Source organism: Oncorhynchus gorbuscha, linkage group LG12 (genome assembly GCF_021184085.1).
Source record: "Oncorhynchus gorbuscha isolate QuinsamMale2020 ecotype Even-year linkage group LG12, OgorEven_v1.0, whole genome shotgun sequence".
NCBI classification, from domain to species: Eukaryota; Metazoa; Chordata; class Actinopteri; order Salmoniformes; family Salmonidae; genus Oncorhynchus; species Oncorhynchus gorbuscha.
This window is the reverse complement of record NC_060184.1, coordinates 47,003,608-47,020,989: the sequence shown is the minus strand read 5'-3', so window position 1 is coordinate 47,020,989 and position 17,382 is coordinate 47,003,608. Positions and strand designations below refer to the sequence as shown.

At 44.1% G+C, this 17,382-nt stretch overlaps 1 pseudogene; it reads left to right on the top strand.

Annotated features, from left to right (window-relative positions):
* Positions 1-742: 742 nt before the first annotated feature.
* Positions 743-5,375, top strand: LOC123990381 (annotated as a pseudogene).
* The last annotated feature ends 12,007 nt before the right edge of the window (positions 5,376-17,382 follow it).

The window sequence follows — 17,382 nt, the reverse complement described above, 5'->3', positions numbered from 1 at the left end:
GCTCCTCCGCACTCTCCACTGGCTTCCAGTTGAAGCTCGCATCCGCTACAAGACCATGGTGCTTGCCTACGGAGCTGTGAGGGGAACGGCACCTCAGTACCTCCAAGCTCTGATCAGGCCCTACACCCAAACAAGGGCACTGCGTACATCCACCTCTGGCCTGCTCGCCTCCCTACCACTGAGGAAGTACAGTTCCCGCTCAGCCCAGTCAAAACTGTTCGCTGCTCTGGCCCCCCAATGGTGGAACAAACTCCCTCACGACGCCAGGACAGCGGAGTCAATCACCACCTTCCGGAGACACCTGAAACCCCACCTCTTTAAGGAATACCTAGGATAGGATAAGTAATCCTTCTCACCCCCACCCTTTAAGATTTAGATGCACTATTGTCAAGTGACTGTTCTACTGGATGTCATAAGGTGAATGCACCAATTTGTAAGTCGCTCTGGATAAGAGCGTCTGCTAAATGACTTAAATGTAAAATGTATGTAAATGTGTTCTACTGCAATGGCTGAAATGAATAAGGGTTATTTTGAAAGGTAATATAGTTTTTGGAAATGACATTGTCATTTATTTTCCCACTGTATCAATTGTCAATGTGAATGTCTTGTCAGTTCAATATAGATCACTTCCCATGTCTTGTTCTTCTGGTAGGTGTTGATGTAAGGCTCAAGTCATCTCTGGATTGAAGCTCTGAAATCTTCCTGACCTTAAGGAAACTATATTTCACAGCTTACATCACAAATGGCTCTCACAACGTCAGGCAAGTCAGACACATGAAAATGAATGATCGTGTCACCTGGCGGAGTCTACCTGAATTTGTGACAGTGGACATTTGATAAAGATATCCCCAAAAGTAAGCCAGGCGAAGAAGCCTAGATCGCTATCTCTTAGGTTGAATTCCAAATGGCACCCTACTCCCCATGGTGCACTACTTTTGACCAGAGCTCTATGGGGAGTCCTATAGGGAACGGGATGCCATTCGTGACGCAGACTTACTCTGCATTTGACCTGTGACACCATCTTCATCCAACACAACGGACTCATCAAGATAGTATCAGTGGCTCCACACACCATCAACAACCGTGTGAAGACCTGCAGAAAGGAACAGAAAAACCTGTACTTCTTCACCCCTGAATACGGAACTGTTGTAGATGTCACCACTGCAATGGATATCTACACCTTTGGGATGTGTGCCTTGGAGATGGCAGTGTTGGAAATCCAGGGAAACTGAGAATCTTCCCATTTCAGGAGGGCATCAACAACGTCATACAGTCACTGGAAGATCCCCCCCTACAGGGAGTTTATTCAGAAGTTTCTGGAGGCTGACCTGTTTAAGAGGCCTACAGCCAGAGAGCTGCTTTTCCACCAGGCTCTGTTTTAGGTGCCCCTGTAGAAGCTGCTAGCTGCACACAGCATCGTTAGCCACCAGCATATGATCCCTGAGAATGCCTTAGAGGAGAACACTAAGAACATGGACCCCAACCACATCATCGCTGAGATAAAGGCAGGCGTGCAGGGCAAGCTGTTTCAGTATCCTGACTTGGAACTGGAGAAGTTCCTGGAGGATGTCGGGAATGGTATCTACAACCTAGCATTTGAGCTGCCCTCTCGCCAGCAGCCCCAGTAGTCCCTCGTCAAATCCCCAATTGTCACCCCCTCTGTCAAATCCCCCACCCCAGAACCCGCAGAACCAACATTGTCTCAGAGTATTTTGTATTATTCTGTCAATCCGAGACATTCCCTTTAGTGTGATATGTTACGTATCGTATGGTACTGTATGTATTCATTTGTGGATGTCCATCATCCATTTTGTATGATATGTTACGAATTACAATTCATATGATATTTCACAAACTCTTAAAATGTACAATGTGTTGCAAAGTTACAAAACGTATGATATGTTACAAATTCCAATGTGTCCATGGCTAACATTAGCTAGGTGGCTAACGCTAACATTAGCAAGCTCTAGGGGTTAGAGGTTAAGGGTAGGAGTTAGGTTAAAGGTTTAAGGTTGGGTTTAGGATTAGGATTAGGGAAACGGTTAGCTAAAAGGGTTAGGGTTAGGGGAAGGGTTAGCTAACATGCTAAGTAGTTGCAAAGTAGCAATAAAGTAGTAAGTAGTTGCAAAGTTACTAATTAGCTAAAATTGTATGTGATAAGTTTCGAACACGCAACCTTTAGATTGCTAGAGGTTTGCGTTATATGCCCACCCATGCACCCAGACCAACCACCCTTCTTTCGTTATTGCCTTAAGTAACCTTCAGTCTTACGCAACCATACCAAACGTAACATATACTAATTTGAGTGTCCTGAATTTACCTTCACTATGTTACGCCTAGTCTGTGAGAACAGTCTGGCTAAACTACGGACATACAAGGTTGTTCAGATGCAGTGTAATATTGAGCCGGTGGAGGAGAGTGCAAAACATTATCTGACACTACTGTGGAAGCTGGAGGACAAACTGAACAGACACCTGCAGTGCCTTCAGAAAATATTCATACCATTTTACTTATTCCACATTTTGTTGTGTTACAGCATGAATTCATTGATCTATTGATTAAATATATAGTTTTATCACCCATCTACACACAATACCCCATAATGACAAAGTGAAAACATGTTTTTATTAACATTTTAGCAACAAACAAAAAAAATGAAATACCGAAATATTTCATTCACATAAGTATTCACAACCCTGAGTTAATAGATGTTAGAATCACCTTTGGCAGCAATTGCAGGGTAAGTCTCTAAAAGCTTTGTACACCTGGATTGTACAGTATTTTCACATTATTATTTGAAAAATTATTCAAGCTCTGCCAAGTTGGCCGTTGATAATTACTAGACAGCCATTTTCAAGTCTTGCCATACATATTCAAGACAATTTAAGTCCAAACTGTAACTTGGACACTCAGGAACATTCAATGTCATCTTGATAAGCAACTCCAGTGTATATTTGGCCTTGTGTTTTAGGTTATTGAATTTGTCTCCGGAGTGTCTGTTGGGAAGCAGACTGAACTAGGTTTTTCTCTATGATTTTGCCTTTGCTTAGCTCTATTCCCTTTATTTTAATCCTAAAAAAACTCCCTAGTCCTTGCCAGACAAGCATACCCATAACATGATGCAGCCACCACCATGCTTGAAAATAAAAAGAGTGGTACTCAGACATGTGTTGTGTGCTCCAAACATAACGCTTTGTATTCAGGACTGTAATGCTCGGGGTGTAGTGGAGGAAGGAGTCAGACGCAGAAGACAGAGAGTTCAGAGTAGCGCTACTTCTTTATTCACCAACCAGGTGAAAACAGACGCCACACCAACGACGACAACGACTGCCGAGCGCCACCCGAACGGGAAGGGGAGCCACCTTCGGTAGGAGTCATGACAAGGACATAAAGAACATTTCTTTGCAACATTTTTAGTTTTACTTTAGTGCCTTGTTGCAAACAGGATGTGTGTTTTGGAATATTTTTATTCTGTACAAGCTTCCTTCTTTTCACTCTGTCCATTAGGTTAGTATTGTGGAGTAACTGCAATGTTGTTGATCCATCCTCAGTGTTCTGCTGTCACAGCCGTTAAACTCTGCAAATGTTTTAAAGTCACCATTGGCCTCACCAGTCCTCCCTCGCGTTATACAAGCATTTTTCTACACCCGCAATACTATCTACTCAATATATGTATACCACCAATAACATTTAATTTGATTAAAACTTGATTTGATTTCCTCGCCAGCAACTGATTTAGGAAAGACACCCGTATCTTTGTAGTGACTGGGTGTGTTGATACACCATCCCAAAGTGTAATGAATAACTTTGCCATGCTCAAAGGGATATGCAATGTCTTTTTTTTTACCCATCAACCAATAGGTTCCCTTCTTTACGAGGCATTGAAAAACCTCCCTGGTCTTTATAGTTGAATCTGTGTTTGAAATGCACTGCCCAACTGAGGGACCTTACAGACAATTGTGTGGGGTACCAAGATGATGTTAAACACTATTATTGCACACAGAGTGAGTCAATGCAACTTACTATGTGACTTGTTAAGCACATTTTTACTCCTGAACCTATTTAGGCTTGCCATGACAAAAGGTTGACAACTTATTGACTCAAGACATTTCAGCTTTTAATTTTTAACTAATTTGTAAACATTTCTAAAAACATGATTCCCCTTTGACATTATGGGGTACTGTGTGTAGGCAAGTGACACAAAATCTTAATGTAATCCAGTTTCAAATTCAGGCTGTAACACAACAAAATGTGGAAAAAGTCTAGGGGTGTGAATACTTTCTGAATGCACTGTAAGCTGTGATTTGTTAGCCAATGATAATGAACAGGAACTGTCTGTTGAGCTGGTCCAACTGGGCTTCATCAGCAAGGTGGGCCAGAGCAGGATGTACTAGAAGAGGCCTTCACCAAGTTCTTCAGCAGGAACGGTTCCCTCAACCCTGCCACTGTGCCTTTACAGGGCTGCCAAGTCAGTCCCTTTCTGTTAAGTTCCCTCTATACAGTAGCAACATCTTTTGGGAAGGAAGCCAACACAGTTATCATATGTCAGTATTACTTGTTAGGGCGGCAGGTAGTCCAGTGCTTAAGAGTGTTGGGCCTGTAACCGAAAGGTCGCTGGTTCCAATCCCTGAATTGACTTGGTACACACCTGTCCATGTTTTATTGAGCAAGGTACTTAACTCTAATTGCTTCTATAAGTCACTCTGAATAAGAGCTTCTGCTAAATTATTAAAATGTAAATGAAAAAATGTACAAATCACTTGTTTAGAATATATATCCAGAACTGTATCAGGGAGGAGGTCAGAGATATGGCAGTATGGTGCCAGGACAACAACCTCTCCCTCAACTTGAGAAAGACAAAGGATTTGATCGTTGACTACAGAAAAAGGAAAGCAGAGCACACCCCCATTCACATTGACGCTGCTGTAGCGCAGCGGGTCGAGAGCTTCAAGTTCCTTATTGTCCACATTACTAAGGACCTATCATAGTCAAAACACAACAAGATAGGAGGCTGAAAAGATTTGGCTTGGGACCTCAGATCCTCAAAATGTTCTACAGCTGCACCATCGAGAGCATCCTGACTGGTTGCATCACCACTTGGTATGGCAACTGCTCGGCATTCGACCACAAGGAGCTACAGAGGGTAGTGTGTAGGGCCCAGTCCATCACTGGGGTGGAGCTTTCTGCAACCGAGGACCTCTATACCAGGCGGTGTCAGAGGAAGGCCCAATAATTGTCAAAGACTCCAGCCACCCAAGTCTTAGACTGTTCTCTCTCAGCTACCGCACCAGAAGCAGTACCGGAGCACCAAGCCGGAGAACAAAAGGCTCCTTAACAGCTTCTATCCCCAAGCCAAAAGACTGCTAAACAGTTGATCAAATGACTTCCCAGACTATTTTCATTAACTCCCTTATTTTATTCGTATTTATTTTTTGCACAGGCTTGATGTACACTCACTGGACACTAACCACACATTCACATATACTACACTGACACACACATGGACACAAACAGAAAACACACATACACACATGCAAATTGACACCACACACACACACACACACACACACACGCACGCACGCACGCACGCACGCACGCACACACGCACACACACACACACACACACACACACACACACACACACACACACACACACACACACACACACACACACACACGAACACATACATTCACATTCCTTTACTCTTCACATACGCAGCTGCTACTCTCTGTTTATTATCTATGCGTATTTACTTTACCCCTACCTAAATGTACATATTACCTCAACTACCTTGACTAACCCATACCCCTACAGATTGACTTGGTACCGGTAGCCCTTGTATTTAGCCTCGTTATTGATATTTGATTGTGTTACTATTTTTCCTTTAGTTTATTTAGCACATTTTTCTTACTTAAAAAAAATTGCACTGTTGGATAAGGGCTCATAAATAAGCATTTCAAATCACCTGTTGTGTTTGGCGTATGTGACAAATTACAAAATTCACGGCGCATAAATCAAAACCTCAACAGGAATTCATTGTTTTGACTCGTGTGCCAATGATTAATATATGTTTGTACAAATCATTTGCAAACACCTTCGATTGCACTATAAAATACACCCAAATAAGGGCACTGCGTTCATCCACCTCTGGCCTGCTCGCCTCCCTACCACTGAGGAAGTACAGTTCCCGCTCAGCCCAGTCAAAACTGTTCGCTGCTCTGGCTCCCCAATGGTGGAACAAACTCCCTCGCAACGCCAGGACAGCGGAGTCAATCACCACCTTCCGGAGACACCTGAAACCCCACCTCTTTAAGGAATACCTAGGATAGGATAAAGTAATCCTTCTCAACCCCCCCCCCCCCTTAAAATATTTAGATGCACTATTGTCAAGTGGCTGTTCCACTGGATGTCATAAGGTGAATGCACCAATTTGTAAGTCGCTCTGGATAAGAGCGTCTGCTAAATGACTTAAATGTAAATGTAAATGTAAAATAATGAAGGGTTCTTCTTACAAATCAGAAGAATGTGGTACTGCTGCAGTGTTTCACATGTCATGATTCATGACTTATGGCTATCTTCCAACAGTCCTCATGTGTGTGTGTTTGATGAAGATTAAGGATGATTGACAAGTATATCTGAACAGAAAAACAAATGTTCCTGTGAGCATTGGGAGCTGCATTACCAAGGCTATGGATTAAATGCACAAAGACCAAAAGGTTGAAAAATACATTGATTATAAAGAGGTTTTATGAAATACAGTGAAGAGATTCTGTTTTTCTAAATAGAAAGCGTTATATTGTCAGTGAACTAAAATCGTATTGATTGTCATTGTCATGTAATTGATCAATCCATGGAACATAAAATGATGAATTGACATTAAATGTGTCAATTAACTATTTAGCCTAGCTAAGATGTTTCCATTGTATTTGTTGATGTTTAAAATGCCAGGTTGCCCCTTTAATCTTTCAAACCATATTTACATCTCTTGCACAAATATTGTAGTATTTGCTGACTGGTTGGTATAGTCCACTGACTATGGGTTTCAATCTCATCCCACTGGGCACGACTGGTTGAATTAACATTATTTCCATGTCATTTCAATTAATTAACATTGAACCAACATGGAATAGACATTGAAATTATGTTTCTTACTAGCGGGCTGGAGTACTCTGCCAGTGTGAATTCAGTAATCCAATTTGGAGAACAGCTTACATTTTTATCCTCCCACAAATCTACTGCTGCTGGAAATTAATTTATGATCTTGATGTTTATTGAAACAGTGTGGGTCAAAGATCAATCTCAATCTGCTCCAGTCATTTGATGATTGTATCTAGTCCCTGGAAGAATTGCAGTGAGATCCCAAATTGAGATGTACATTTAGTGTGTGTGTGTGGTCTGTGTGTGTGTCATGTGTGTGGGAGTGTGTGTGTGTGTTGAGTTCTGTCTTGATTTATTTTGGGAGTATACCAAGACCCTTGGGAGTTTAGACCATGTCTTGTTTTTCCCTATTCTCCTCTGTCCTTCAGAGGAACCGTGAACATTCGCTCCACATGCTGTTTGTACTTACGCCATGCATGTGGTAAGTTTGTAGACTCCCAGTCCATTCGAGGTGAAGGAACTCCAGAAAAATCCATCTTGTAAGACCTTTTACTCTGACACCATGTCTTGTTTTAAACACCATGTCTTGTTTTAAACACTTTGTACAATAAAATGCAGTACTTCAGGATATTTCTTAACGTAGCTCTTTATTAGCTAGCTATAACTGGCATGTTCACGTATCAAACTGCATGTTCACGTATCAAACTGCATGTTCACGTATCAAACTGCATGTTCACGTATCAAACTGACCATGACCTAACCATTTGGGTGGTCTTAACCAATCATAGCACAGTATGAAATGTTTTATTTGTTTGTGACTTTTTGGGTGAAAATAGTTTGAGGTTGTGCGCAGTTCAGTATCGCTTGGCCAGACATACTCCTATAGCTGCAGATGGTATAGCAAGACTGAGCAGTTTTAATTCATCAATAGTTTCATCAGATTTCTTTCGCTTTAGTATCGGTATTGCGGAAGTTAAGATGTCGCTGGCTAATTTTTGCTATGGTTTGAGTCACTGGAGACAGAGTGAAGAACTGTCAAGTGAAGAACTGTTGCTTAACAGAGCTGTCCAGAAATCCGTGTCAAATTGCCTTGATTAAATATGGAACTCACTGCTGTTTTCTGTGTGGAGCTCCTTCCAGCAATGATATCGATTGGCTATCTTCCAATTCAATTGGAAAATGCTGGCATGTTTTATAGCCATTAGGCCTGAATGCGTCTTCGCAACAGGAATGGTTGGTTGACATGAAGAATAATCTACAGGCATAATCTCTACCAACCAGTCTCCCACGTAATATGGAGTAGAGTAAGAAAATCTTAAGCATCATCTACTCTTGAACGAATGAGTCTAAAGACAAAGACACAACAGGAGGAGATGCTTGACTTGCATTACGACACACGAGTTGGATAAAATAAAACAGTTGAGCATGTCACCAAGACATTCATAAGTACAGTATGCAGGCATCTTTCACATTTACCAACCGGTAAAATGCACTAACTTACAGTACACTGTATATCAAAAATCCATAACAAATCAATGTCTAAACTAATAACTACAAAATGCCCAGTAAACAAAGCAATATGTGTGGTTGTGGCCGTGACCCGGGTGAGTTTAGCCTTAGTGCAGCCAGTCAGCAGGGCTTCTTGTTTGATATGTGGCCCTGAAGAACAGGTGATCATCTCTCCAAAACGCTGACGGTGCATTATGGGATGCCTGGACGTTTATGGCTGGTGCTAGAGCCAATCGGACCATAGAGTGCATGCCCACTGCACAGCACACAATACATCAACAATTGAGGGAGAGGGATGGAGGGAGAGAGAAAAGGATGGATGGGGAGGGGGGAGAGCAAAAGTTAGTGTGGGACCAGATAATTATCAGCAAGGGGACAGGCCTTGGGGTAGATCAAGCAGAACTGCAGATCAAAGATAGAGAGGGAGAAAACGAGAAGGGGAAGAGGGAGAGAGAAAGACAAACCATGGGGCATCATTTACAATTTTCAGATCACGGTGTGTTTTCCTCCCAAAAACCTATACATTACGTTTTTCACCCCAGGACATTACCCATCACTTCTCATCCATTTTCTAAATTGGTTTACAGTTCTGGAGACTGGGAATTACAGATGGCTTTTACCCTGACATTTGAAAATAACTCCTTCTCCGTGATCTATTTGTCCTGCAAAACACATTTTCTTCGACACAAATGGCATTCAGGGTCGAGAAGAAAACGTGTCGAAGTTAGTCTAAACGTAGTGATCAAATACACAGGGTTGTATTAATTTGGCACCAAACAAAATAAAACGTACTGAAACAGGGAGGGACTATGTAAACATTTCCAATAACAAACACTTTTTTTGTTTCCGTTGTAAAAAGTTTTGCTACGATGTGCCCTATTGAATACGGACCTCGTTTTCATATGACATACCAGCCTAATGGTTAACAGTAACTGTCCTAGGCTGCGGTCAAACTTAAAGTAGACAGCCCTCTGCCCTAAACCCTCAGTCCTTGAATGACGTTTTACATCGTCACATCCGACTGTATCTTAAATGTCACTTGAACAAGCGAGAGAGAGTGCTGATCGGAAAGGCAACATTCTTGGTGGAAATCTTGAAGTTGAGCTTAAAAACAATCAACCTAAAGCTATTAATGTACCTAGCATGCTAGCACTCCTGTCAGGTAGCTAATTACCCATAGCTGGCAAGCTAGTTTTATAGTTTGGTAATTTATTCCAAAACATTTCAGAATCCCCAAATATATGTTTATAAAGCTCAGGGCGAGACCCAGACCCATACACAGGGAGCAGATGGTTAGAGTCCAAGATGTTTATTAACAATCCATAAGGGGTAGGCATGGAATGGTTGTGGACAGGCAAAAGGTCAAAACCAGTTCAGAGTTCCAGAGGTACAGAATGGCAGGCAGGCTGGAGGTCAGGGCAGACAGAATGGTCAGGCAGGCGGGAATGGAGTCCAGAAAACAGGCAAAGGTCAAAACCGGGAGGACTAGTAGGAGAGAATGGAAAAGCATGAGTATGGGAAAAACACGCTGGTTGACTTGAACATACAAGACGAACTGACACAGAGAGACAGGAAACACAGGGATAATAAGGGACACCTGGAGAGGGTCGAGACAATCACAAGGCCAGGTGAAACAGATCAGGGTGTGACAGTACCCCCCTCCCCCCCAAGGGCGCCACCTGGCATCCTACCTGGACACATACCTGGTTGACCGGGGTGTCGGTGGTGGAAGTCGGCGATGAGGCCTGGATCCAGGATGTCTCTAGGGGGAACTCAGCACTTCTCCTCTGGGCCATAGCCCTCCCAGTCAACCAGGTATTGGAAACCCCTGCCCCGTGGTCGAACACTCAGGTGGCGTTTTACCGTGTATGCCGGATGGCCGTCAATGACACAGGAAGGGGTGGGTGGGTCTGGGAAAAAAAGACAAAGAATAGTGAGACACGGGCTTAATCTTAGACACATGAAAGGTAGGGTGAATACAGAGGGTACGGGGTAACAAGAGACGGACAGCGGTGGAACTAAGGATTCTAGAGATGGGAAACGGATCTTGAAACGGGGGCACAGTCTGCAAGACTACCCGAAGGGGCAGGTCCCATGTAGACAGTCATACCCTCTGCGCTAGCGGGGAGCTGGAGTTTGGCGGCGGTCCTCTTGTTGACAATAGCTGGAGTTGGTCTCGAGAAGTGCTACCCGAGGTCTTCTCCAGGTACATCGACAGTGGCAGATGAACATCTGGGCCAAGGGTACGTTGACTTCTGGTTCTTGTTCTGGGAAGAGAGGAGGCTGATTCCCCTTCTGAGTGCTCCATGGGGTGAGTCCCATGGCAGACGAGGGAAGGGTGTTCCAGGAATACTGAGGACCCCGGTCGGAAACCATATCCACTGGGAGTCCATGAATCCAGAAGACGTGCTGCACCATGAGCTGGGACGTTTCCTTGGCAGAGGGATGTTTGAGAAGAGGGATGAAATGAGCAGCCTTAGAGAGCTGATCCACTACATTACATTACATTTACATTTAAGTCATTTAGCAGACGCTCTTATCCAGAGCGACTTACAAATTGGTGCATTCACCTTATGACATCCATATGACATTTTGCCTTGAAGAATGGGCAAAAATCCCAGTGGCTAGATGTGCCAAGCTTATAGAGACATACCCCAAGAGACTTGCAGCTGTATGATGGTGTTGCCATCAGACAGGGGAAGCCCAGTGTCAAAGTCCAGAGAGATATGGGACCAGGGACGATGAAGGACCAGTAGTGGCGGAAAAAGGCCAGAAGAGGCTTGCCATGGAGTCTTATTCTGGGCACACATCGTGCATGCGGCGACGAAGGCAGAGACATCAGGAACCATTGTGGGCCACCAGAAACGTTGTCGGAGGAATGCTAGGGTACAGCGAGAACCTGGATGACAAGTTAGCTTGGAGGAATGAGCCCATTCCAGAACCCGGGACCGGACTGAGTTAGTGACAAACAGCCAGTTAGCCGGGCCCCCTTCAGGTTCAGGCTGGGAGCATTGTGCCTTGTGAACCAGGGTCTCAATACCCCAACCCACTGTGGCTGCAAGGCATAAGTTAGGGAGAATGGTTTTGGAGACCGAGGGTGTGGCAGAGGAACTGTATAGGTAGGAGAGAGTGTCAGGCTTCACATTTTTTGTCCATGGGCAGTAGGAAATGGTGAAGTTGAGTCTAGTAAACAAGAGAGCCCTCCAGGCCTGCGGTAGAAGTTTGAAAAAGGAAACGTTGCAACTGCACCCTGGATGTAGGTTGAGGCCAATCCACCACTGCTTTCACCTTTCCAGGATCCATCTGGACATTACCCTCAGCAATGACATATCCCAGAAAGGTGATTGTAGAGCGGTGGAACTCATACTTTTCAGCGTTCATGAACAATTGGTTCTCCAGGAGGCATAGAAGGACCTGCCTGACATGAAGAACTGGGAAAAAAACAGGATGTCGTCAAGGTAGACAAACACAAACGGTTTAGCATGTCCCGGAGAACAGTGTTTACAAAAACGTGGAAGACTGTGGGGGAATTGGTGAGTCCAAACGGCTGTCTTCAACTCATCCCCTTTGCATATCCGAATCAGGTGTTAGATAATCCGAAGGTCCAGCTTGGAAAAGATGGTGGCCCCTGGAGAGGTGTGGTAGGGGGTAACAATTAACAGTAATGTCATTCAGTCCCTGGGAGTCAATGCACGGACGCAGGGTCTTGTCCTTCTTCTTCACAAAGACAAACCCTGCGCCGGCAGGTGATGCAGACAGACGGATGGCCCCAGTAGCCAGTGACTCTTCTATGTACTCCTCCATAGCCTTGGTCTCCGGCACAGATAGAGAATTTAGCCGACCCCGAGGTGGTGTGGTGCCTGGGAGAAGATCAATGGCACAATCATAAGGACTGTGCGGAGGAAGGGAAGTAGCACGTGCCTTACTGAAAACTTCAAGGAGGTCATGGTACTCAGTGTGAATGGCAGAAACATCCGAAGCCTTGCTAATGTCCTGAGGAAGATGTCTCGGGAAGGCTGTGCTGCTTGAAGACAGTGGGAATGGCAAAATAGGCACCAACCCAGGATGGAGCTCATAGTCCAGTCAATAACAGGGTTGTGTTTTTGGAGCCAGGAAAATCCCAAGACAACAGGAACACAGGGAGATTCAATGAGGAGGAACTGTATGGTCTCACTGTGGAAACCTGAAACCCTTAAACTGGCACAGTACTATGGGTGACTCCACCTATTGAGCGGCCGTCCAGTGCCCTCGCATCCATGGGAACCGAGAGAGGTAGACTGGGAATACCAAACTCAGTAGCAATAGTAGCATCCATAATCCATAAGCATCCATAAAACTTTCATCTGTCCCAGAGTCAATGAGCACTACGAGAGACTTAGATTGGTCTCCCCACAGCAAAAGCACACAAAAAAGGTGTGCAGTGATGGGAATTAGGGAACACCCAGTCTGGCTCACCAGAGTACTTGTACCCACCAGAGACAAAGGTTTCCTAACAGGGCAGGTAGCTATATAATATCCTGCCCCTCCACAGTACAGACAGCAGTTAGAACTCAGCCTATGTGAGCATTCCCCAACCAAGAACCTGGCTCTTCCCAATTGCATAGGCTCAGGAGTATCCAACTCACCCATCGTTGATGATTCACGAGGGAACTCGGGTGGCTTCAGATCCTCTCGGAAAAACTGCCTTTGGGAACTTCCAAATTCCTTTGAAGGGTAGCGAGCCATAGCGGATGAACGAGTGTGCCCGAGGCCAGACCTCCTCTCACTCCTGCGTTCCCTTAAGCGTCCATCAATTCTAATGGCTAGGGCAATGAGGGAGTCGAGGTCCACCGGCAATTCCTGAGCAGCTAGCTCATCTTTTACCACCTCAGATAATCCGTGAAGAAAGGTATCGAAAAGAGACAATCAAATGGTGGATTGTTGCTCCCAAACTGCCGTAGCCCAGGAGAGCGCCCTTCTCGACATTAGCGTAATAATATACGCTTTCTTAGATCGGTCTGAAGGAAACGAAGATGGCTGTAGCTCAAAAATAATAGAGCACTGAGAAAGAAAACCCTGGCAGGTACCAGGATCCCCAGAATTATCGCTCCGGAGGTAAGCGGGTTCTCAGGGAGCCGGGGTAGGCTGTACACACTCACCACAAATAGGGAAAAAGTTACTGGATGGTTGGGGAGTCTCTGAGATGGCAGGCTGCCTCTGAGATAACTTCCTGATTTGCTCCACTATATCCTTAAACCCTTGGTTGTGGCAATCCGTCAATGGGGCGGCAGGGTAGCCTAGTGGTTAGAGCGTTGGACTAGTAACGGGAAGGTTGCTGACAAGGTACAAATCTGTCGTTCTGCCCCTGAACAGGCAGTTAACCCACTGTTCCTAGGACGTCATTGAAAATAAGAATTTGTTCTTAACTGACTTGCCTGATTAAATAAAGGTAAAATAAATAAATACAATTAAAAAATTAACGGAGCCCTTGCAGAAGGTCCTGTAACAGCTCCTCATGCCTACCAATGGTGGCTCCCTGCAGGGAGACAGCGTGGCTGAGCTGGTCCAAGTCTGCTGGGTCTGTCATGGCCAGTTCATACTATCAGGGCACAAAGCAAGACCCAGATGCAGACACAGGAGGCAGATGGTTAGAGTCCAAAATGTTTATTAAGGAACAGTTCTCCCTCTGTGGGTCTAACCCCAAGAAGTTCTGGAAAACGGTTAAAGACCTGGAGAATAAACCCTTCCCCTCACAACTGCCCATGTCCCTTAATGGTGATCATGTTTGGACTGCAGCTCTAGTTTGAAGAGTTGTTGACTCCAGTCACACATTTGATGACTTGAGACTCGACTTGATAGAAATAAAATAACTTCAGACTTGACTTGGACTTGAAGGCTCAACACTCGGGCCTCGACTTGGACTTATGAGTGATGACTTTATCTAGACAGGTTTTGTAATGTTTGGTCACTCATTTTGTGGCACAGAGTCTACATGGATTACGCAGCCAGAGACAGAAGCCAGAGACAATTACTAACATAGGCCTACTGGTATTTTGGTATGTAACAATTTCTTGAAAATGATCATTTACTTATGAAGCTTGCATTTGGAATTTGTTTAAAATGAATTATTATAGTGGCGAAGAAGCACCATAGGCACGGCTCTTCACTTGCGCTCTCCAAACCCCCGCCAGTGGAGGGCTTTTTTTTTCTCTTGTTGAAATTTTGTTCTTGCTTTCACACGTTTAAATGCATATGCCCTGTGTGGTAAATCTGAATTCCAACTAATACGACAAGAGGCGATCTTTGCTTGTATATCTTGATGGGACAAACTCCCCCCAAAATGTGTAGATGCATGTCAGAAAAGCCATTACCCAACACAATACTAAACAATACATGAATTGCACTATAACGATGACAAACGGTGCCCACAAACTGTTAGGGCCAACATAAAACTGTCCCAACAGTAGAGCTTTCTTTTCAGCATCATGGAGATAATCCTTACCACTGCTACACCTGGCTATCAGCAGAGCCTTGTCTGGCAGCAAAACAGTTAATTCAGCCTCATGTACTGCCTTTTGAAAAAAACATACCTGATATGGTTGACTTGCTTAAACAAATGTGGTTTCTACTGACACCTGAGATGTACAAACTGTGACATAAGGGAACAATGAGCAGATAAGAGGCGATCCGTAATTTCGATTTAGACATAAATGAGCGAGCTAGGACTGACGTAGTCAATATAACTATTTGTTCAGCACTCTCGAAATGTACAGCAACAGAATTCAAAACATGGGCTGTTCTTACAGCATTCTCTCTGTACACCAAGTGAGAACCGTAGGATAATTAAAGGGGGCATGTAAGCAGACGATGAAAGCTCTTACAATATTAAATAATTACATTTCTCTAAAACAGGCTATAGGCTACATGTGCACCACCAAGTCAGAACAGTAGGCTAAGTTATGAGGGACTCACCTTGTTGTTCTGTGCTCACTTGAATAGGAAGGTGGCGCAGCGGTCCTTCTTGTGGGAAAATTTTGTCATTTAACTTTGTCATCAAAGTCTGGCATTCTCTGGATGAATGGTGCTTTCAACACAACTGGGAAATCAGAATCATGATGTCAGTGGTCTTCAGGTCGGAGCTCGAGAAAGATGACAGAGTTTCCGACTTGGAATTCAGAGATTAATGACCTTTTGAAACTTATTTTCCCAGTCGGAGCTCGTTTTTGACTTGAACTCACTGAAATCAGAGATTTCCCAGTTCCGAGTTTCCAGTTGTTTTGAACGCGGCAGAAGTCATGCTGGATTGATAGCATGGCCAATGTATTCAACCTTTTCTGGCCCATGGTGTTGCATGTGAATGTTTATCCTTTTAAGCTTGGAAAACAGACCCTTAAATCCAGACTTGGACCACACACCCACTCCTCTGAATAGCAGGCTAGTGATTGCTTTGCAACACTTGCAGTTAGCCACTGATTCCTTCCAAACCACTCATTGTTGAATTTGCAATTTCCAACTTGTTATGTAATGTTCCTGTCCAATGGTTGATGAGCACCGATACGTTTTATATACTTTCTCTTCATATGACAAGGATTGAAAAGGATTTGCCAGTAGATTGTCGATGAGATTCATAACGATGACTGCTTGTCTAGCTTGCTAGCTAAGATTTTGTAAGTATGATGTTGACATGATCAGTCCAATCAAAGCTACGGTAGATATAACGTGATTTGACGTCATTTTATCTGTGGCCAATGACCTTGAGTCTTCTTGGATGGACACTTCTAAAGTAACTCTATGGCAGCACCCAAGGGGCTTACATTTTCGAGCTCTACCTATACATTTTGCAGTGACGTAGTGTCCCCATGAGTGACAGAACACTGAACCCATCACAGCGCAACTAGAAAATATTACCAATCCCTACACTCTGCTAGCTCCCCCACCAACACAGAAAGCACTGACCTAGGCTGAAACATCTGCATTTTAGAGCTGCTTTACTCAAGAAAGCAAAAAAGAGACAATGTTTGTATGAAGCTTTATTAACTCAATTGTATTTTGAAACATTGTTTTCAAACTGATATGTGGCATGAATGAATGCTAAAATAACATGCAAAACAGGCAACAACAGCAACCCCCCAAAATATATAGTGCATTCGGACAGTATCCAGACCCCTTGACTTTTTCCACATTTTGTTATGTTCCAACCTTCTCTAAAAACACACAATACCTCATAATGACAAAGCAAAAGCAGGTTTTTAGAATTTTTTGCAAATGTATAAAATAACACTGAAATATCACATTTACATAAATATTCAGACCCTTTACTCAGTACTTTGTTGAAGCACCTTTGGCAGCGATTACAGCCTCAAGTCTTCTTGGGTGTGACACCACAAGCTTGGCACACCTGTATTTGGAGAGTTTATCCCATTCTTCTCTGCATATACTCTCCAGCTGTTAGGTTGGATGGGGAGTGTCACCGCACAGCTATTTTCAGGTCTCTCCAGAGATGTTCGATCGAGTTCAAGTCCGGGCTCTGGCTGGGCCACTTAAGGTCATTTAGAGACTTGCCTCAAAGCCACCCCTGCGTTGTCTTGGCTGCGTGATTAGGGCCGTTGTCCTGTTGGAAGATGAACCTTCGCCCCAGCCTGATGTCCTGAGCACTCTGGAGAGGGTTTTCATAAAGGAGCTCTCTGTACTTTGCTCCGTTCATCTTTCCCTCGACCCTGAGTAGCCTCCCAGTCCTGGCCGTAGAAAAACATCGCCACTGCATGATGTTGCCACCACCGTGCTACACTGTAGGG